This window comes from Lepisma saccharinum, chromosome 18 (assembly GCF_977018435.1).
Source record: "Lepisma saccharinum chromosome 18, izLepSacc3.1, whole genome shotgun sequence".
Taxonomy (NCBI): domain Eukaryota; kingdom Metazoa; phylum Arthropoda; class Insecta; order Zygentoma; family Lepismatidae; genus Lepisma; species Lepisma saccharinum.
This window is the reverse complement of record NC_139246.1, coordinates 61,389,547-61,413,432: the sequence shown is the minus strand read 5'-3', so window position 1 is coordinate 61,413,432 and position 23,886 is coordinate 61,389,547.

The window sequence follows — 23,886 nt, the reverse complement described above, 5'->3', positions numbered from 1 at the left end:
ACCCAGCCGGGTTGTTAATTAAACAAAGACAGATCGCGACCGCGTCACATCAAATCATGCATCGAGTTTCCACAACGATAAAAACAAGCCACATCACAGTCATTAAAGACACATGAACCTTTTTCTCTCCACTTCCACACTCGCCGCACGATTTCAACACACGATTAATAATACCACCTTCTTAATTGTTAACTACATTATAGGATTGCGTGTTCAGGATCATTATAACAGCGATGAAAGATATTGTTCGAAATCTCGAACCACAACGCAAACGCGCAAAGCAATTTCCTGCACTCTTTGTTTTGTTACATTCCTTAGGCACTACATTTAAGATCTTGCACTAATACTTAGCTCTAGTATATGTAGGACGTATATTGTGATATATATAAATTGAGAGTCTCGTTTTGAGAAAATAGTTACCAAAATTCCAATTGAACAAATATCGGTTGTTCTCTTCCAGTATTTCCAGTCTTAAGATGCCGACATACTATTATATAATTGTGTATTACCGATTGTTCTATTAGTTATAATTTCATAAAATGATGTTGAAAATATGAAAAATAAACGAAACCAACTTACCAAACAATGTCCCTCCCGCCCAAAATCGCCAACCAGCCAATCGTTAGCCCTCCCGCCCACCATCGCCAACCAGCCAACCTTAAACCCTCCCGCCCTCCATCGCCAACCACCCAACCGTTTGCCCTCCCACCCACAATCGCCAACCAGCCATCCTTAAGCCCTCCCTCCCGCCTTCTCCAACCAGCCATCCGTTTGCCCTCCAGCCCGCCATCACCAACCACCCAACCGATTGCCCACACGCCACCATCAACAACCACCCAACCGATAGCTCACCATCGCCAAGGAGCCAACACAGGACAATTCCACCTTCCGAACCCTCCCACCAACCAACTCTAAGCCCAGCCGAGTTGTTAATTAAACAAAGACAGATTGCGACCGCGTCACATCAAATCTTGCATCGAGTTTCCACAACGATAAAAACAAGCCACATCACAGTCATTAAAGACACATGCACCTTTTTCTCTCCACTTCCACCCTCGCCGCACAATTTCAACACACGATTAATAATACCACCTTCTTAATTGTTAACTACATTATAGGATTGCGTGTTCAGGATCATTATAACTGCGATGAAAGTTATTGTTCGAAATCTCGAACCACAACGCAAACGCGCAACGCAATTTCCTGCACTCTTTGTTTTGTTACATTCCTTAGGCACTACATTTAAGATCTTGCACTAATACTTAGCTCTAGTATATGTAGGACGTATATTGTGATATATATAAATTGAGAGTCTCGTTTTTGAGAAAATAGTTACCAAAATTCCAATTGAACAAATATCAGTTGTTCTCTTCCAGTATTTCCAGTTGCGATACATCTTAAGATGCCGACATACTATTACATAATTGTGTATTACCGATTGTTCTATTAGTTATAATTTCATAAAATGATGTTGAAAATATGAAAAATAAACGAAACCAACCAACCAACCAATGTCTCTCCCGCCCACCATCGCCAACCAGCCAACCGTTAGCCCTCCCGCCCACCATCGCCAACCAGCCAACCGAAAAAACCCTCCCGCCCATCATCGCCAACCAGCCAACCGTTTGCCCTCCCACCCACCATCGCCAACCAGACATCCTTAAGCCCTCCCTCCCGCCTTCTCCAACCAGCCATCCGTTTGCCCACCAGCCCGCCATCACCAACCACCCAATCGATTGCCCACCCGCCACCATCACCAACCACCCAACAGATTGCTCACCATCGACAACGAGCCAACGCAGGACAATTCCACCATCCGAACCCTCCCACCAACCAACTCTAAACCCAGCCGGGTTGTTAATTAAACAAAGACAGATCGCGACCGCGTCACATCAAATCATGCATCGAGTTTCCACAACGATAAAAACAAGCCACTTCACAGTCATTAAAGACACATGCACCTTTTTCTCTCCACTTCCACACTCGCCGCACGATTTCAACACATGATTAATAATACCACCTTCTTAATTGTTAACTACATTATAGGATTGCGTGTTCAGGATCATTATAACAGCGATGAAAGATATTGTTCGAAATCTCGAACCACAACGCAAACGCGCAACGCAATTTCCTGCACTCTTTGTTTTGTTACATTCCTTAAGCACTACATTTAAGATCTTGCACTAATACTTAACTCTAGTATATGTATGACGTATATTGTGATATATATAAATTGAGAGTCTCGTTTTTGAGAAAATAGTTACCAAAATTCCAATTGAACAAATATCAGTTGTTCTCTTCCAGTATTTCCAGTTGCGATACGTCTTAAGATGCCGACATTCTATTATATAATTGTGTATTACCGATTGTTCTATTAGCTATAATTTCATAAAATGATGTTGAAAATATGAAAAATAAACGAAACCAACCAACCAACCAATGTCCCTCCCGCCCAACATCGCCAACCAGCCAACCGTTAGCCCTCCCGCCCACCATCGCCAACCAGCCAACCGTAAATCCTCCCGCCCACCATCGCCAACCAGCCAACCGTTTGCCCTCCCACCCACAATCGCCAACCAGCCATTCTTAAGCCCTCCCTCCCGCCTTCTCCAACCAGCCATCCGTTTGCCAACCAGCCCGCCATCACAAACCACCCAACCGATTGCCCACCCGCCACCATCACCAACCACCCAACAGATTGCTCACCATCGCCAACGAGCCAACGCAGGACAATTCCACCATCCGTACCCTCCCACCAACCAACTCTAAACCCAGCCGGGTTGTTAATTAAACCAAGACAGATCGCGACCGCGTCACATCAAATCATGCATCGAGTTTCCACAACTATAAAAACAAGCCACTTCCCAGTCATTAAAGACACATGCACCTTTTTCTCTCCACTTCCACACTCGCCGCACGATTTCAACACACGATTAATAATACCACCTTCTTAATTGTTAACTACATTATAGGATTGCGTGTTCAGGATCATTATAACATCGATGAAAGATATCGTTCGAAATCTCGAACCACAACGCAAACGCTCAACGCAATTTCCTGCACTCTTTGTTTTGTTACATTCCTTAGGCACTACATTTAAGATCTTGCACTAATACTTAGCTCTAGTATATGTATGACGTATATTGTGATATATATAAATTGAGAGTCTCGTTTTTGTGAAAATAGTTACCAAAATTTCAATTGAACAAATATCAGTAGTTCTCTTCCAGTATTTCCAGTTGCGATACGTCTTAAGATGCCAACATACTATTATATAATTGTGTATTACCGATTGTTCTATTAGTTATAATTTCATAAAATGATGTTGAAAATATGAAAAATAAACGAAACAAACCAACCAACCAATGTCCCTCCCGCCCACCATCGCCAACCAGCCAACCGTTTGCCCTCCCACCCACCATCGCCAACCAGCCATCCTTAAGCCCTCCCTCCCGCCTTCTCCAACCAGCCATCCGTTTGCCACCCAGCCCGCCATCACCAACCATACAACCGATTGCCCACCCGCCACCATCACCAACCACCCAACAGATTGCTCACCATCGCCAAGGAGCCAACGCAGGACAATTCCACCATCCGAACCCTCCCAACAACCAACTCTAAACCCAGCCGGGTTGTTAATTAAACCAAGACAGATCGCGACCGCGTCACATCAAATCATGCATCGAGTTTCCACAACGATAAAAACAAGCCACTTCACAGTCATTAAAGACACATGCACCTTTTTCTCTCCACTTCCACACTCGCCGCACGATTTCAACACACGATTAATAATACCACCTTCTTAATTGTTAACTACATTATAGGATTGGGTGTTCAGGATCATTATAACATCGATGAAAGATATTGTTCGAAATCTCGAACCACAACGCAAACGCTCAACGCAATTTCCTGCACTCTTTGTTTTGTTACATTCCTTAGACACTACATTTAAGATCTTGCACTAATACTTAGCTCTAGTATATGTATGACGTATATTGTGATATATATAAATTGAGAGTCTCGTTTTTGTGAAAATAGTTACCAAAATTTCAATTGAACAAATATCAGTTGTTCTCTTCCGGTATTTCCAGTTGCGATTCGTCTTAAGATGCCAACATACTATTATATAATTGTGTATTACCGATTGTTCTATTAGTTATAATTTCATAAAATGATGTTAAAAATATGAAAAATAAACGAAACCAACCAACCAACCAATGTCCCTCCCGCCCACCATCGCCAACCAGCCAACCGTTTGCCCTCCCACCCACCATCGCCAACCAGCCATCCTTAAGCTCTCCCTCCCGCCTTCTCCAACCAGCCATCCGTTTGCCACCCAGCCCGCCATCACCAACCACCCAACCGATTGCCCACCCGCCACCATCACCAACCACCCAACAGATTGTTCACCATCGCCAAGGAGCCAACACAGGACAATTCCACCTTCCGAACCCTCCCACCAACCAACTCTAAACCCAGCCGGGTTGTTAACTAAACAAAGACAGATCGCGACCGCGTCACATCAAATCATGCATCGAGTTTCCACAACGATAAAAACAAGCCACTTCACAGTCATTAAAGACACATGCACCTTTTTCTCTCCACTTCCACACTCGCCGCACGATTTCAAAACACGATTAATAATACCACCTTCTTAATTGTTAACTACATTATAGGATTGCGTGTTCAGGATCATTATAACAGCGATGAAAGATATTGTTCGAAATCTCGAACCACAACGCAAACGCGAAACGCAATTTCCGGCACTCTCTGTTTTGTTACATTCCTTAGGCACTACATTTAAGATCTTGCACTAATACTTAGCTCTAGTATATGTAGGACGTATATTGTGATATATATAAATTGAGAGTCTCGTTTTTGAGAAAATAGTTACCAAAATTCCAATTGAACAAATATCAGTTGTTCTCTTCCAGTATTTCCAGTTGCGATACGACTTAAGATGCCGACATACTATTATATAATTGTGTATTACCGATTGATCTATTAGTTATAATTTCATAAAATGATGTTGAAAATATGAAAAATAAACGAAACCAACCAACCAACCAATGTCCCTCCCGCCCACCATCGCCAACCAGCCAACCGTTTGCCCTCCCACCCACCATCGCCAACCAGCCATTTTTAAGCCCTCCCTCCCGCCTTCTCCAACCAGCCATCCGTTTGCCCACCAGCCCGCCATCACCAACCACCCAACCGATTGCCCACCCGCCACCATCACCAACCACCCAACAGATTGTTCACAATCGCCAAGGACCTAACACAGGACAATTCCACCTTCCGAATCCTCGCACCAACCAACTCTAAACCCAGCCGGGTTGTTAACTAAACAAAGACAGATCGCGACCGCGTCACATCAAATCATGCATCGAGTTTCCACAACGATAAAAACAAGACACTTCACCGTCATTAAAGACACATGAACCTTTTTCTCTCCACTTCCACACTCGCCGCAAGATTTCAACACACGATTAATTGTACCACCCTCCTAAGTGTTGACTACATTATAGGATTGCGTGTTCAGGATCATTATAACAGCGATGAAAGATATTTCTCAAAATCTCGAACCACAACGCAAACGCGCAACGCAATTTCCTGCACTCTTTGTTTTGTTACATTCCTTAGGCACTACATTTAAGATCTTGCACTAATACTTAGCTCTAGTATATGTATGACCTATATTGTGATATATATAAATTGAGAGTCTCGTTTTTGAGAAAATAGTTACCAAAATTCCAATTGAACAAATATCAGTTGTTCTCTTCCAGTATTTCCAGTTTCGATACGTCTTAAGATGCCGACATACTATTATATAATTGTGTATTACCGATTGTTCTATTAGTTATAATTTCATAAAATGATGTTGAAAATATGAAAAATAAACGAAACCAACCAACCAACCAATGTCCCTCCCGCCCACCATCGCCAACCAGCCAACCGTTAGCCCTCCCGCCCACCATCGCCAACCAGCCAACCGTAAACCCTCCCGCCCACCATCGCCAACCAGCCAACCGTTTGCCCTCCCACCCACCATCGCCAACCAGACATCCTTAAGCCCTCCCTCCCGCCTTCTCCAACCAGCCATCCGTTTGCCCACCAGCCCGCCATCACCAACCACCCAATCGATTGCCCACCCGCCACCATCACCAACCACCCAACAGATTGCTCACAATCGCCAAGGAGCCAACACAGGACAATTCCACCTTCCGAACCCTCCCACCAACCAACTCTAAACCCAGCCGGGTTGTTAATTAAACAAAGACAGATCGCGACCGCGTCACATCAAATCATGCATCGAGTTTCCACAACGATAAAAACAAGCCACTTCACAGTCATTAAAGACACATGCACCTTTTTCTCTCCACTTCCACACTCGCCGCACGATTTCAACACATGATTAATAATACCACCTTCTTAATTGTTAACTACATTATAGGATTGCGTGTTCAGGATCATTATAACAGCGATGAAAGATATTGTTCGAAATCTCGAACCACAACGCAAACGCGCAACGCAATTTCCTGCACTCTTTGTTTTGTTACATTCCTTAAGCACTACATTTAAGATCTTGCATTAATACTTAACTCTAGTATATGTATGACGTATATTGTGATATATATAAATTGAGAGTCTCGTTTTTGAGAAAATAGTTACCAAAATTCCAATTGAACAAATATCAGTTGTTCTCTTCCAGTATTTCCAGTTGCGATACGTCTTAAGATGCCGACATTCTATTATATAATTGTGTATTACCGATTGTTCTATTAGCTATAATTTCATAAAATGATGTTGAAAATATGAAAAATAAACGAAACCAACCAACCAACCAATGTCCCTCCCGCCCAACATCGCCAACCAGCCAACCGTTAGCCCTCCCGCCCACCATCGCCAACCAGCCAACCGTAAATCCTCCCGCCCACCATCGCCAACCAGCCAACCGTTTGCCCTCCCACCCACAATCGCCAACCAGCCATCCTTAAGCCCTCCCTCCCGCCTTCTCCAACCAGCCATCCGTTTGCCAACCAGCCCGCCATCACAAACCACCCAACCGATTGCCCACCCGCCACCATCACCAACCACCCAACAGATTGCTCACCATCGCCAACGAGCCAACGCAGGACAATTCCACCATCCGTACCCTCCCACCAACCAACTCTAAACCCAGACGGGTTGTTAATTAAACCAAGACAGATCGCGACCGCGTCACATCAAATCATGCATCGAGTTTCCACAACTATAAAAACAAGCCACTTCCCAGTCATTAAAGACACATGCACCTTTTTCTCTCCACTTCCACACTCGCCGCACGATTTCAACACACGATTAATAATACCACCTTCTTAATTGTTAACTACATTATAGGATTGCGTGTTCAGGATCATTATAACATCGATGAAAGATATCGTTCGAAATCTCGAACCACAACGCAAACGCTCAACGCAATTTCCTGCACTCTTTGTTTTGTTACATTCCTTAGGCACTACATTTAAGATCTTGCACTAATACTTAGCTCTAGTATATGTATGACGTATATTGTGATATATATAAATTGAGAGTCTCGTTTTTGTGAAAATAGTTACCAAAATTTCAATTGAACAAATATCAGTTGTTCTCTTCCAGTATTTCCAGTTGCGATACGTCTTAAGATGCCAACATACTATTATATAATTGTGTATTACCGATTGTTCTATTAGTTATAATTTCATAAAATGATGTTGAAAATATGAAAAATAAACGAAACAAACCAACCAACCAATGTCCCTCCCGCCCACCATCGCCAACCAGCCAACCGTTTGCCCTCCCACCCACCATCGCCAACCAGCCATCCTTAAGCCCTCCCTCCCGCCTTCTCCAACCAGCCATCCGTTTGCCACCCAGCCCGCCATCACCAAACACCCAACCGATTGCCCACCCGCCACCATCACCAACCACCCAACAGATTGTTCACCATCGCCAAGGAGCCAACACAGGACAATTCCACCTTCCGAACCTTCCCACCAAATAACTCTAAACCCAGCCGGGTTGTTAACTAAACAAAGACAGATCGCGACCGCGTCACATCAAATCATGCATCGAGTTTCCACAACGATAAAAACAAGCCACTTCACAGTCATTAAAGACACATGCACCTTTTTCTCTCCACTTCCACACTCGCCGCACGATTTCAAAACACGATTAATAATACCACCTTCTTAATTGTTAACTACATTATAGGATTGCGTGTTCAGGATCATTATAACAGCGATGAAAGATATTGTTCGAAATCTCGAACCACAACGCAAACGCGAAACGCAATTTCCGGCACTCTCTGTTTTGTTACATTCCTTAGGCACTACATTTAAGATCTTGCACTAATACTTAGCTCTAGTATATGTATGACGTATATTGTGATATATATAAATTGAGAGTCTCGTTTTTGAGAAAATAGTTACCAAAATTCCATTTGAACAAATATCAGTTGTTCTCTTCCAGTATTTCCAGTTGCGATACATCTTAAGATGCCGACATACTATTATATAATTGTGTATTACCGATTGTTCTATTAGTTATAATTTCATAAAATGATGTTGAAAATATGAAAAATAAACGAAACCAACCAACCAACCAATGTCCCTCCCGCCCACCATCGCCAACCAGCCAACCGTTAGCCTTCCCGCCCACCATCGCCAACCAGCCAACCGTAAACCCTTCCGCCCACCATCGCCAACCAGCCAACCGTTTGCCCTCCCACCCACCATCGCCAACCAGACATCCTTAAGCCCTCCCTCCCGCCTTCTCCAACCAGCCATCCGTTTGCTCACCAGCCCGCCATCACCAACCACCCAATCGATTGCCCACCCGCCACCATCACCAACCACCCAACAAATTGCTCACCATCGACAACGAGCCAACGCAGGACAATTCCACCATCCGAACCCTCCCACCAACCAACTCTAAACCCAGCCGGGTTGTTAATTAAACCAAGACAGATCGCGACCGCGTCACATCAAATCATGCATCGAGTTTCCACAACTATAAAAACAAGCCACTTCCCAGTCATTAAAGACACATGCACCTTTTATTCTCCACTTCCACACTCGCCGCACGATTTCAACACACGATTAATAATACCACCTTCTTAATTGTTAACTACATTATAGGATTGCGTGTTCAGGATCATTATAACATCGATGAAAGATATCGTTCGAAATCTCGAACCACAACGCAAACGCTCAACGCAATTTCCTGCACTCTTTGTTTTGTTACATTCCTTAGGCACTACATTTAAGATCTTGCACTAATACTTAGCTCTAGTATACGTATGACGTATATTGTGATATATATAAATTGAGAGTCTGGTTTTTGTGAAAATAGTTACCAAAATTTCAATTGAACAAATATCAGTTGTTCTCTTCCAGTATTTCCAGTTGCGATACGTCTTAAGATGCCAACATACTATTATATAATTGTGTATTACCGATTGTTCTATTAGTTATAATTTCATAAAATGATGTTGAAAATATGAAAAATAAACGAAACCAACCAACCAACCAATGTCCCTCTCGCCCACCATTGCCAACCAGCCAACCGTTAGCCCTCCCGCCCACCATCGCCAACCAGCCAACCGTAAACCCTCCCGCCCAGCATCGCCAACCAGCCAACCGTTTGCCCTCCCACCCACCATCGCCAACCAGCCATCCTTAAACCCTCCCTCCCGCCTTCTCCAACCAGCCATCCGTTTGCCACCCAGCCCGCCATCACCAACCACCCAACCGATTGCCCACCCGCCACCATCACCAACCACCCAACAGATTGCTCACCATCGCCAAGGAGCCAACACAGGACAATTCCACCTTCCGAACCCTCCCACCAACCAACTCTAAACCCAGCCGGGTTGTTAATTAAACAAAGACAGATCGCGACCGCGTCACATCAAATCATGCATCGAGTTTCCACAACGATAAAAACAAGCCACTTCACAGTCATTAAAGACACATGCACCTTTTTCTCTCCACTTCCACACTCGCCGCACGATTTCAACACACGATTAATAATACCACCTTCTTAATTATTAACTACATTATAGGATTGCGTGTTCAGGATCATTATAACAGCGATGAAAGATATTGTTCGAAATCTCGAACCACAACGCAAACGCGAAACGCAATTTCCGGCACTCTTTGTTTTGTTACATTCCTTATGCACTACATTTAAGATCTTGCACTAATACTTAGCTCTAGTATATGTATGACGTATATTGTGATATATATAAATTGAGAGTATCGTTTTTGAGAAAATAGTTACCAAAATTCCATTTGAACAAATATCAGTTGTTCTCTTCCAGTATTTCCAGTTGCGATACATCTTAAGATGCCGACATACTATTATATAATTGTGTATTACCGATTGTTCTATTAGTTATAATTTCATAAAATGATGTTGAAAATATGAAAAATAAACGAAACCAACCAACCAACCAATGTCCCTCCCGCCCACCATCGCCAACCAGCCAACCGTTAGCCCTCCCGCCCACCATCGCCAACCAGCCAACCGTAAACCTTCCCGCCCACCATCGCCAACCAGCCAACCGTTTGCCCTCTCACCCACCATCGCCAACCAGCCATCCTTAAGCCCTACCTCCCGCCTTCTCCAACCAGCCATCCCTTTGCCCACCAGCCCGCCATCACCAACCACCCAATCGATTGCCCACCCGCCACCATCACCAACCACCCAACAGATTGCTCACAATCGCCAAGGAGCCAACACAGGACAATTCCACCTTCCGAACCCTCCCACCAACCAACTCTAAACCCAGCCGGGTTGTTAATTAAACAAAGACAGATCGCGACCGCGTCACATCAAATCATGGATCGAGTTTCCACAACGATAAAAACAAGCCACATCACAGTCATTAAAGACACATGCACCTTTTTCTCTCCACTTCCACACTCGCCGCACGATTTCAACACACGATTAATAATACCACCTTCTTAATTGTTAACTACATTATAGGATTGCGTGTTCAGGATCATTATAACAGCGATGAAAGATATTGTTCGAAATCTCGAACCACAACGCAAACGCGCAAAGCAATTTCCTGCACTCTTTGTTTTGTTACATTCCTTAGGCACTACATTTAAGATCTTGCACTAATACTTAGCTCTAGTATATGTATGACGTATATTGTGATATATATAAATTGAGAGTCTCGTTTTTGAGAAAATAGTTACCAAAATTCCAATTGAACAAATATCAGTTGTTCTCTTCCAGTATTTCCAGTTGCTATACGTCTTAAGATGCCGACATACTATTATATAATTGTGTATTACCGATTGTTCTATTAGTTATAATTTCATAAAATGATGTTGAAAATATGAAAAATAAACGAAACCAACCAAAGAACCAATGTCCCTCCCGCCCACCATCGCCAACCAGCCAACCGTTAGCCCTCCAGCCCACCATCGCCAACCAGCCAACCGTAAACCCTCCCGCCCACCATCGCCAACCAGCCAACCGTTTGCCCTCCCACCCACCATCGCCAACCAGCCATCCTTAAGCCCTCCCTCCCGCCTTCTCCAACCAGCCATCCGTTTGCCCACCAGCCCGCCATCACCAACCACCCAACCGATTGCCCACCCGCCACCATCACCAACCACCCAACAGATTGCTCACCATCGCCAAGGAGCCAACACAGGAAAATTCCACCTTCCAAACCCTCCCACCAACCAACTCTAAACCCAGCCGGGTTGTTAATTAAACAAAGACAAATCGCGACCGCGTCACATCAAATCATGCATCGAGTTTCCACAACGATAAAAACAAGCCACTTCACAGTCATTAGAGACACATGCACCTTTTTCTCTCCACTTCCACACTCGCCGCACGATTTCAACACACGATTAATAATACCACCTTCTTAATTGTTAACTACATTATATGATTGTGTGTTCAGGATCATTATAACAGCGATGAAAGATATTGTTCGAAATCTCGAACCACAACGTAAACGCGCAACGCAATTTCCTGCACTCTATGTTTTTGTTACATTCCTCAGGCACTACATTTAAGATCTTGCACTAATACTTAGCTCTAGTATATGTAGGACATATATTGTGATATATATAAATTGAGAGTCTCGTTTTGAGAAAATAGTTACCAAAATTCCAATTGAACAAATATCGGTTGTTCTCTTCCAATATTTCCAGTCTTAAGATGCCGACATACTATTATATAATTGTGTATTACCGATTGTTCTATTAGTTATAATTTCATAAAATGATGTTGAAAATATGAAAAATAAACGAAACCAACTTACCAAACAATGTCCCTCCCGCCCACAATCGCCAACCAGCAAATCGTTAGCCCTCCCGCCCACCATCGCCAACCAGCCAACCTTAAACCCTCCCGCCCACCATCGCCAACCAGCCAACCGTTTGCCCTCCCACCCACCATCGCCAACCAGCCATCCTTAAGCCCTCCCTCCCGCCTTCTCCAACCAGCCATCCGTTTGCCCACCAGCCCGCCATCACCAACCACCCAACCGATTGCCCACACGCCACCATCAACAACCACCCAACCGATAGCTCACCATCGCCAAGGAGCCAACACAGGACAATTCCACCTTCCGAACCCTCCCACCAACCAACTCTAAGCCCAGCCGAGTTGTTAATTAAACAAAGACAGATTGCGACCGCGTCACATCAAATCTTGCATCGAGTTTCCACAACGATAAAAACAAGCCACATCACAGTCATTAAAGACACATGCACCTTTTTCTCTCCACTTCCACCCTCGCCGCACAATTTCAACACACGATTAATAATACCACCTTCTTAATTGTTAACTACATTATAGGATTGCGTGTTCAGGATCATTATAACAGCGATGAAATTTATTGTTCGAAATCTCGAACCACAACGCAAACGCGCAACGCAATTTTCCTGCACTCTTTGTTTTGTTACATTCCTTAGGCACTACATTTAAGATCTTGCACTAATACTTAGCTCTAGTATATGTAGGACGTATATTGTGATATATATAAATTGAGAGTCTCGTTTTTGAAAAAATAGTTACCAAAATACCAATTGAACAATTATCAGTTGTTCTCTTCCAGTATTTCCAGTTGCGATACATCTTAAGATGCCGACATACTATTACATAATTGTGTATTACCGATTGTTCTATTAGTTATAATTTCATAAAATGATGTTGAAAATATGAAAAATAAACGAAACCAACCAACCAACCAATGTCTCTCCCGCCCACCATCGCCAACCAGCCAAACGTTAGCCCTCCCGCCCACCATCGCCAACCAGCCAACCGTAAACCCTCCCGCCCACCATCGCCAACCAGCCAACCGTTTGCCCTCCCACCCACCATCGCCAACCAGTCATCCTTAAGCCCTCCCTCCCGCCTTCAACAACCAGCCTTCCGTTTGCCCACCAGCCCGCCATCACCAACCACCCAACCGATTGACCACCCGCCCACCATCACCAACCACCCTACAGATTGCTCACCATCGCCAAGGAGCCAACACAGGACAATTCCACCTTCCGAACCCTCCCACCAACCAACTCTAAACCAAGCCGGGTTGTTAACTAAACAAAGACAGATCGCGACCGCGTCACATCAAATCATGCATCGAGTTTCCACAACGATAAAAACAAGCCACTTCACAGTCATTAAAGACACATGCACCTTTTTCTCTCCACTTCCACACTCGCCGCACGATTTCAACACACGATTAATAATACCACCTTCTTAATTGTTAACTACATTATAGGATTGCGTGTTCAGGATCATTATAACAGCGATGAAAGATATTGTTCGAAATCTCGAACCACAACGCAAACGCGCAACGCAATTTCCTGCACTCTTTGTTTTGTTACATTCCTTAGGCACTACATTTAAGATCTTGCACTAATACTTAACTCTAGTATATGTATGACGTATATTGTGATATATATAAATTGAGAGTCTCGTTTTTGAGAAAATAGTTACCAAAATTCCAATTGAACAAATATCAGTTGTTCTCTTCCAGTATTTCCAGTTGCGATACGTCTTAAGATGCCGACATTCTATTATATAATTGTGTATTACCGATTGTTCTATTAGCTATAATTTCATAAAATGATGTTGAAAATATGAAAAATAAACGAAACCAACCAACCAACCAATGTCCCTCCCGCCCAACATCGCCAACCAGCCAACCGTTAGCCCTCCCGCCCACCATCGCCAACCAGCCAACCGTAAATCCTCCCGCCCACCATCGCCAACCAGCCAACCGTTTGCCCTCCCACCCACAATCGCCAACCAGCCATCCTTAAGCCCTCCCTCCCGCCTTCTCCAACCAGCCATCCGTTTGCCAACCAGCCCGCCATCACAAACCACCCAACCGATTGCCCACCCGCCACCATCACCAACCACCCAACAGATTGCTCACCATCGCCAACGAGCCAACGCAGGACAATTCCACCATCCGTACCCTCCCACCAACCAACTCTAAACCCAGCCGGGTTGTTAATTAAACCAAGACAGATCGCGACCGCGTCACATCAAATCATGCATCGAGTTTCCACAACTATAAAAACAAGCCACTTCCCAGTCATTAAAGACACATGCACCTTTTTCTCTCCACTTCCACACTCGCCGCACGATTTCAACACACGATTAATAATACCACCTTCTTAATTGTTAACTACATTATAGGATTGCGTGTTCAGGATCATTATAACATCGATGAAAGATATCGTTCGAAATCTCGAACCACAACGCAAACGCTCAACGCAATTTCCTGCACTCTTTGTTTTGTTACATTCCTTAGGCACTACATTTAAGATCTTGCACTAATACTTAGCTCTAGTATATGTATTACGTATATTGTGATATATATAAATTGAGAGTCTCGTTTTTGTGAAAATAGTTACCAAAATTTCAATTGAACAAATATCAGTTGTTCTCTTCCAGTATTTCCAGTTGCGATACGTCTTAAGATGCCAACATACTATTATATAATTGTGTATTACCGATTGTTCTATTAGTTATAATTTCATAAAATGATGTTGAAAATATGAAAAATAAACGAAACAAACCAACCAACCAATGTCCCTCCCGCCCACCATCGCCAACCAGCCAACCGTTTGCCCTCCCACCCACCATCGCCAACCAGCCATCCTTAAGCCCTCCCTCCCGCCTTCTCCAACCAGCCATCCGTTTGCCACCCAGCCCGCCATCACCAAACACCCAACCGATTGCCCACCCGCCACCATCACCAACCACCCAACAGATTGTTCACCATCGCCAAGGAGCCAACACAGGACAATTCCACCTTCCGAACCTTCCCACCAACCAACTCTAAACCCAGCCGGGTTGTTAACTAAACAAAGACAGATCGCGACCGCGTCACATCAAATCATGCATCGAGTTTCCACAACGATAAAAACAAGCCACTTCACAGTCATTAAAGACACATGCACCTTTTTCTCTCCACTTCCACACTCGCCGCACGATTTCAAAACACGATTAATAATACCACCTTCTTAATTGTTAACTACATTATAGGATTGCGTGTTCAGGATCATTATAACAGCGATGAAAGATATTGTTCGAAATCTCGAACCACAACGCAAACGCGAAACGCAATTTCCGGCACTCTCTGTTTTGTTACATTCCTTAGGCACTACATTTAAGATCTTGCACTAATACTTAGCTCTAGTATATGTAGGACGTATATTGTGATATATATAAATTGAGAGTCTCGTTTTTGAGAAAATAGTTACCAAAATTCCATTTGAACAAATATCAGTTGTTCTCTTCCAGTATTTCCAGTTGCGATACATCTTAAGATGCCGACATACTATTATATAATTGTGTATTACCGATTGTTCTATTAGTTATAATTTCATAAAATGATGTTGAAAATATGAAAAATAAACGAAACCAACCAACCAACCAATGTCCCTCCCGCCCACCATCGCCAACCAGCCAACCGTTAGCCTTCCCGCCCACCATCGCCAACCAGCCAACCGTAAACCCTTCCGCCCACCATCGCCAACCAGCCAACCGTTTGCCCTCCCACCCACCATCGCCAACCAGACATCCTTAAGCCCTCCGTCCCGCCTTCTCCAACCAGCCATCCGTTTGCCCACCAGCCCGCCATCACCAACCACCCAATCGATTGCCCACCCGCCACCATCACCAACCACCCAACAGATTGCTCACCATCGACAACGAGCCAACGCAGGACAATTCCACCATCCGAACCCTCCCACCAACCAACTCTAAACCCAGCCGGGTTGTTAATTAAACCAAGACAGATCGCGACCGCGTCACATCAAATCATGCATCGAGTTTCCACAACTATAAAAACAAGCCACTTCCCAGTCATTAAAGACACATGCACCTTTTATTCTCCACTTCCACACTCGCCGCACGATTTCAACACACGATTAATAATACCACCTTCTTAATTGTTAACTACATTATAGGATTGCGTGTTCAGGATCATTATAACATCGATGAAAGATATCGTTCGAAATCTCGAACCACAACGCAAACGCTCAACGCAATTTCCTGCACTCTTTGTTTTGTTACATTCCTTAGGCACTACATTTAAGATCTTGCACTAATACTTAGCTCTAGTATATGTATGACGTATATTGTGATATATATAAATTGAGAGTCTCGTTTTTGAGAAAATATTTACCAAAATTCCAATTGAACAAATATCAGTTGTTCTCTTCCAGTATTTCCAGTTGCTATACGTCTTAAGATGCCGACATACTATTATATAATTGTGTATTACCGATTGTTCTATTAGTTATAATTTCATAAAATGATGTTGAAAATATGAAAAATAAACGAAACCAACCAAAGAACCAATGTCCCTCCCGCCCACCATCGCCAACCATCCAACCGTTAGCCCTCCCGCCCACCATCGCCAACCAGCCAACCGTAAACCCTCCCGCCCACCATCGCCAACCAGCCAACCGTTTGCCCTCCCACCCACCATCGCCAACCAGCCATCCTTAAGCCCTCCCTCCCGCCTTCTCCAACCAGCCATCCGTTTGCCCACCAGCCCGCCATCACAAACCACCCAACCGATTGCCCACCCGCCACCATCACCAACCACCCAACAGATTGCTCACCATCGCCAAGGAAACAACACAGGAAAATTCCACCTTCCAAACCCTCCCACCAACCAACTCTAAACCCAGCCGGGTTGTTAATTAAACAAAGACAAATCGCGACGCGCCACATCAAATCATGCATCGAGTTTCCACAACGATAAAAACAAGCCACTTCACAGTCATTAGAGACACATGCACCTTTTTCTCTCCACTTCCACACTCGCCGCACGATTTCAACACACGATTAATAATACCACCTTCTTAATTGTTAACTACATTATATGATTGTGTGTTCAGGATCATTATAACAGCGATGAAAGATATTGTTCGAAATCTCGAACCACAACGTAAACGCGCAACGCAATTTCCTGCACTCTATGTTTTTGTTACATTCCTCAGGCACTACATTTAAGATCTTGCACTAATACTTAGCTCTAGTATATGTAGGACGTATATTGTGATATATATAAATTGAGAGTCTCGTTTTGAGAAAATAGTTACCAAAATTCCAATTGAACAAATATCGGTTGTTCTCTTCCAGTATTTCCAGTCTTAAGATGCCGACATACTATTATATAATTGTGTATTACCGATTGTTCTATTAGTTGTAATTTCATAAAATGATGTTGAAAATATGAAAAATAAACGAAACCAACTTACCAAACAATGTCCCTCCCGCCCACAATCGCCAACCAGCCAATCGTTAGCCCTCCCGCCCACCATCGCCAACCAGCCAACCTTAAACCCTCCCGCCCACCATCGCCAACCAGCCAACCGTTTGCCCTCCCACCCACAATCGCCAACCAGCCATCCTTAAGCCCTCCCTCCCGCCTTCTCCAACCAGCCATCCGTTTGCCCACCAGCCCGCCATCACCAACCACCCAACCGATTGCCCACACGCCACCATCAACAACCACCCAACCGATAGCTCACCATCGCCAAGGAGCCAACACAGGACAATTCCACCTTCCGAACCCTCCCACCAACCAACTCTAAGCCCAGCCGAGTTGTTAATTAAACAAAGACAGATTGCGACCGCGTCACATCAAATCTTGCATCGAGTTTCCACAACGATAAAAACAAGCCACATCACAGTCATTAAAGACACATGCACCTTTTTCTCTCCACTTCCACCCTCGCCGCACAATTTCAACACACGATTAATAATACCACCTTCTTAATTGTTAACTACATTATAGGATTGCGTGTTCAGGATCATTATAACAGCGATGAAATTTATTGTTCGAAATCTCGAACCACAACGCAAACGCGCAACGCAATTTCCTGCACTCTTTGTTTTGTTACATTCCTTAGGCACTACATTTAAGATCTTGCACTAATACTTAGCTCTAGTATATGTAGGACGTATATTGTGATATATATAAATTGAGAGTCTCGTTTTTGAAAAAATAGTTACCAAAATTCCAATTGAACAAATATCAGTTGTTCTCTTCCAGTATTTCCAGTTGCGATACATCTTAAGATGCCGACATACTATTACATAATTGTGTATTACCGATTGTTCTATTAGTTATAATTTCATAAAATGATGTTGAAAATATGAAAAATAAACGAAACCAACCAACCAACCAATGTCTCTCCCGCCCACCATCGCCAACCAGCCAAACGTTAGCCCTCCCGCCCACCATCGCCAACCAGCCAACCGTAAACCCTCCCGCCCATCATCGCCAACCAGCCAACCGTTTGCCCTCCCACCCACCATCGCCAACCAGTCATCCTTAAGCCCTCCCTCCCGCCTTCAACAACCAGCCTTCCGTTTGCCCACCAGCCCGCCATCACCAACCACCCAACCGATTGACCACCCGCCCACCATCACCAACCACCCTACAGATTGCTCACCATCGCCAAGGAGCCAACACAGGACAATTCCACCTTCCGAACCCTCCCACCAACCAACTCTAAACCAAGCCGGGTTGTTAACTAAACAAAGACAGATCGCGACCGCGTCACATCAAATCATGCATCGAGTTTCCACAACGATAAAAACAAGCCACTTCACAGTCATTAAAGACACATGCACCTTTTTCTCTCCACTTCCACACTCGCCGCACGATTTCAACACACGATTAATAATACCACCTTCTTAATTGTTAACTACATTATAGGATTGCGTGTTCAGGATCATTATAACAGCGATGAAAGATATTGTTCGAAATCTCGAACCACAACGCAAACGCGCAACGCAATTTCCTGCACTCTTTGTTTTGTTACATTCCTTAGGCACTACATTTAAGATCTTGCACTAATACTTAACTCTAGTATATGTATGACGTATATTGTGATATATATAAATTGAGAGTCTCGTTTTTGAGAAAATAGTTACCAAAATTCCAATTGAACAAATATCAGTTGTTCTCTTCCAGTATTTCCAGTTGCGATACGTCTTAAGATGCCGACATTCTATTATATAATTGTGTATTACCGATTGTTCTATTAGTTATAATTTCATAAAATGATGTTGAAATATGAAAAATAAACGAAACCAACCAACCAACCAATGTCCCTCCCGTCCACCATCGCCAACCAGCCAACCGTTAGCCCTACCGCCCACCATCACCAACCAGCCAACCGTAAATCCTCCCGCCCACCACCGCCAACCAGCCAACCGTTTGCCCTCCCTCCCACCATCGCCAACCAGCCATCCTTAAGCCCTCCCTCCCGCCTTCTCCAACCAGCCATCCGTTTGCCAACCAGCCCGCAATCACCAACCACCCAACCGATTGCCCACCCGCCACCATCACCAACCACCCAACAGATTGCTCACCATCGCCAAGGAGCCAACGCAGGACAATTCCACCATCCGAACCCTCCCACCAACCAACTCTAAACCCAGCCGGGTTGTTAATTAAACCAAGACAGATCGCGACCGCGTCACATCAAATCATGCATCGAGTTTCCACAACGATAAAAACAAGCCACTTCACAGTCATTAAAGACACATGCACCTTTTTCTCTCCACTTCCACACTCGCCGCACGATTTCAACACACGATTAATAAAACCACCTTCTTAATTGTTAACTACATTATTGGATTGGGTGTTCAGGATCATTATAACATCGATGAAAGATATTGTTCGAAATCTCGAACCACAACGCAAACGCTCAACGCAATTTCCTGCACTCTTTGTTTTGTTACATTCCTTAGACACTACATTTAAGATCTTGCACTAATACTTAGCTCTAGTATATGTATGACGTATATTGTGATATATATAAATTGAGAGTCTCGTTTTTGTGAAAATTGTTACCAAAATTTCAATTGAACAAATATCAGTTGTTCTCTTCCGGTATTTCCAGTTGCGATTCGTCTTAAGATGCCAACATACTATTATATAATTGTGTATTACCGATTGTTCTATTAGTTATAATTTCATAAAATGATGTTAAAAATATGAAAAATAAACGAAACCAACCAACCAACCAATGTCCCTCCCGCCCACCATCGCCAACCAGCCAACCGTTTGCCCTCCCACCCACCATCGCCAACCAGCCATCCTTAAGCTCTCCCTCCCGCCTTCTCCAACCAGCCATCCGTTTGCCACCCAGCCCGCCATCACCAACCACCCAACCGATTGCCCACCCGCCACCATCACCAACCACCAAACAGATTGTTCACCATCGCCAAGGAGCCAACACAGGACAATTCCACCTTCCGAACCCTCCCACCAACCAACTCTAAACCCAGCCGGGTTGTTAACTAAACAAAGACAGATCGCGACCGCGTCACATCAAATCATGCATCGAGTTTCCACAACGATAAAAACAAGCCACTTCACAGTCATTAAAGACACATGCACCTTTTTCTCTCCACTTCCACACTCGCCGCACGATTTCAAAACACGATTAATAATACCACCTTCTTAATTGTTAACTACATTATAGGATTGCGTGTTCAGGATCATTATAACAGCGATGAAAGATATTGTTCGAAATCTCGAACCACAACGCAAACGCGAAACGCAATTTCCGGCACTCTCTGTTTTGTTACATTCCTTAGGCACTACATTTAAGATCTTGCACTAATACTTAGCTCTAGTATATGTAGGACGTATATTGTGATATATATAAATTGAGAGTCTCGTTTTTGAGAAAATAGTTACCAAAATTCCAATTGAACAAATATCAGTTGTTCTCTTCCAGTATTTCCAGTTGCGATACGACTTAAGATGCCGACATACTATTATATAATTGTGTATTACCGATTGATCTATTAATTATAATTTCATAAAATGATGTTGAAAATATGAAAAATAAACGAAACCAACCAACCAACCAATGTCCCTCCCGCCCACCATCGCCAACCAGCCAACCGTTAGCCCTCCCGCCCATCATCGCCAACCAGCCAACCGTAAACCCTCCCGCCCACCATCGCCAACCAGCCAACCGTTTGCCCTCCCACCCACCATCGCCAACCAGACATCCTTAAGCCCTCCCTCCCGCCTTCTCCAACCAGCCATCCGTTTGCCCACCAGCCCGCCATCACCAACCACCCAATCGATTGCCCACCCGCCACCATCACCAACCACCCAACAGATTGCTCACAATCGCCAAGGAGCCAACACAGGACAATTCCACCTTCCGAACCCTCCCACCAACCAACTCTAAACCCAGCCGGGTTGTTAATTAAACAAAGACAGATCGCGACCGCGTCACATCAAATCATGCATCGTGTTTCCACAACGATAAAAACAAGCCACTTCACAGTCATTAAAGACACATGCACCTTTTTCTCGCCACTTCCACACTCGCCGCACGATTTCAACACATGATTAATAATACCACCTTCTTAATTGTTAACTACATTATAGGATTGCGTGTTCAGGATCATTATAACAGCGATGAAAGATATTGTTCGAAATCTCGAACCACAACGCAAACGCACAACGCAATTTCCTGCACTCTTTGTTTTGTTACATTCCTTAAGCACTACATTTAAGATCTTGCACTAATACTTAACTCTAGTATATGTATGACGTATATTGTGATATATATAAATTGAGAGTCTCGTTTTTGAGAAAATAGTTACCAAAATTCCAATTGAACAAATATCAGTTGTTCTCTTCCAGTATTTCCAGTTGCGATACGTCTTAAGATGCCGACATTCTATTATATAATTGTGTATTACCGATTGTTCTATTAGCTATAATTTCATAAAATGATGTTGAAAATATGAAAAATAAACGAAACCAACAAACCAACCAATGTCCCTCCCGCCCAACATCGCCAACCAGCCAACCGTTAGCCCTCCCGCCCACCATCGCCAAACAGCCAACCGTAAATCCTCCCGCCCACCATCGCCAACCAGCCAACCGTTTGCCCTCCCACCCACAATCGCCAACCAGCCATCCTTAAGCCCTCCCTCCCGCCTTCTCCAACCAGCCATCCGTTTGCCAACCAGCCCGCCATCACAAACCACCCAACCGATTGCCCACCCGCCACCATCACCAACCACCCAACAGATTGCTCACCATCGCCAACGAGCCAACGCAGGACAATTCCACCATCCGTACCCTCCCACCAACCAACTCTAAACCCAGCCGGGTTGTTAATTAAACCAAGACAGATCGCGACCGCGTCACATCAAATCATGCATCGAGTTTCCACAACTATAAAAACAAGCCACTTCCCAGTCATTAAAGACACATGCACCTTTTTCTCTCCACTTCCACACTCGCCGCACGATTTCAACACACGATTAATAATACCACCTTCTTAATTGTTAACTACATTATAGGATTGCGTGTTCAGGATCATTATAACATCGATGAAAGATATCGTTCGAAATCTCGAACCACAACGCAAACGCTCAACGCAATTTCCTGCACTCTTTGTTTTGTTACATTCCTTAGGCACTACATTTAAGATCTTGCACTAATACTTAGCTCTAGTATATGTATGACGTATATTGTGATATATATAAATTGAGAGTCTCGTTTTTGTGAAAATAGTTACCAAAATTTCAATTGAACAAATATCAGTTGTTCTCTTCCAGTATTTCCAGTTGCGATACGTCTTAAGATGCCAACATACTATTATATAATTGTGTATTACCGATTCTTCTATTAGTTATAATTTCATAAAATGATGTTGAAAATATGAAAAATAAACGAAACAAACCAACCAACCAATGTCCCTCCCGCCCACCATCGCCAACCAGCCAACCGTTTGCCCTCCCACCCACCATCGCCAACCAGCCATCCTTAAGCCCTCCCTCCCGCCTTCTCCAACCAGCCGTCCGTTTGCCACCCAGCCCGCCATCACCAAACACCCAACCGATTGCCTACCCGCCACCATCACCAACCACCCAACAGATTGTTCACCATCGCCAAGGAGCCAACACAGGACAATTCCACCTTCCGAACCTTCCCACCAACCAACTCTAAACCCAGCCGGGTTGTTAACTAAACAAAGACAGATCGCGACCGCGTCACATCAAATCATGCATCGAGTTTCCACAACGATAAAAACAAGCCACTTCACAGTCATTAAAGACACATGCACCTTTTTCTCTCCACTTCCACACTCGTCGCACGATTTCAAAACACGATTAATAATACCACCTTCTTAATTGTTAACTACATTATAGGATTGCGTGTTCAGGATCATTATAACAGCGATGAAAGATATTGTTCGAAATCTCGAACCACAACGTAAACGCGAAACGCAATTTCCGGCACTCTCTGTTTTGTTACATTCCTTAGGCACTACATTTAAGATCTTGCACTAATACTTAGCTCTA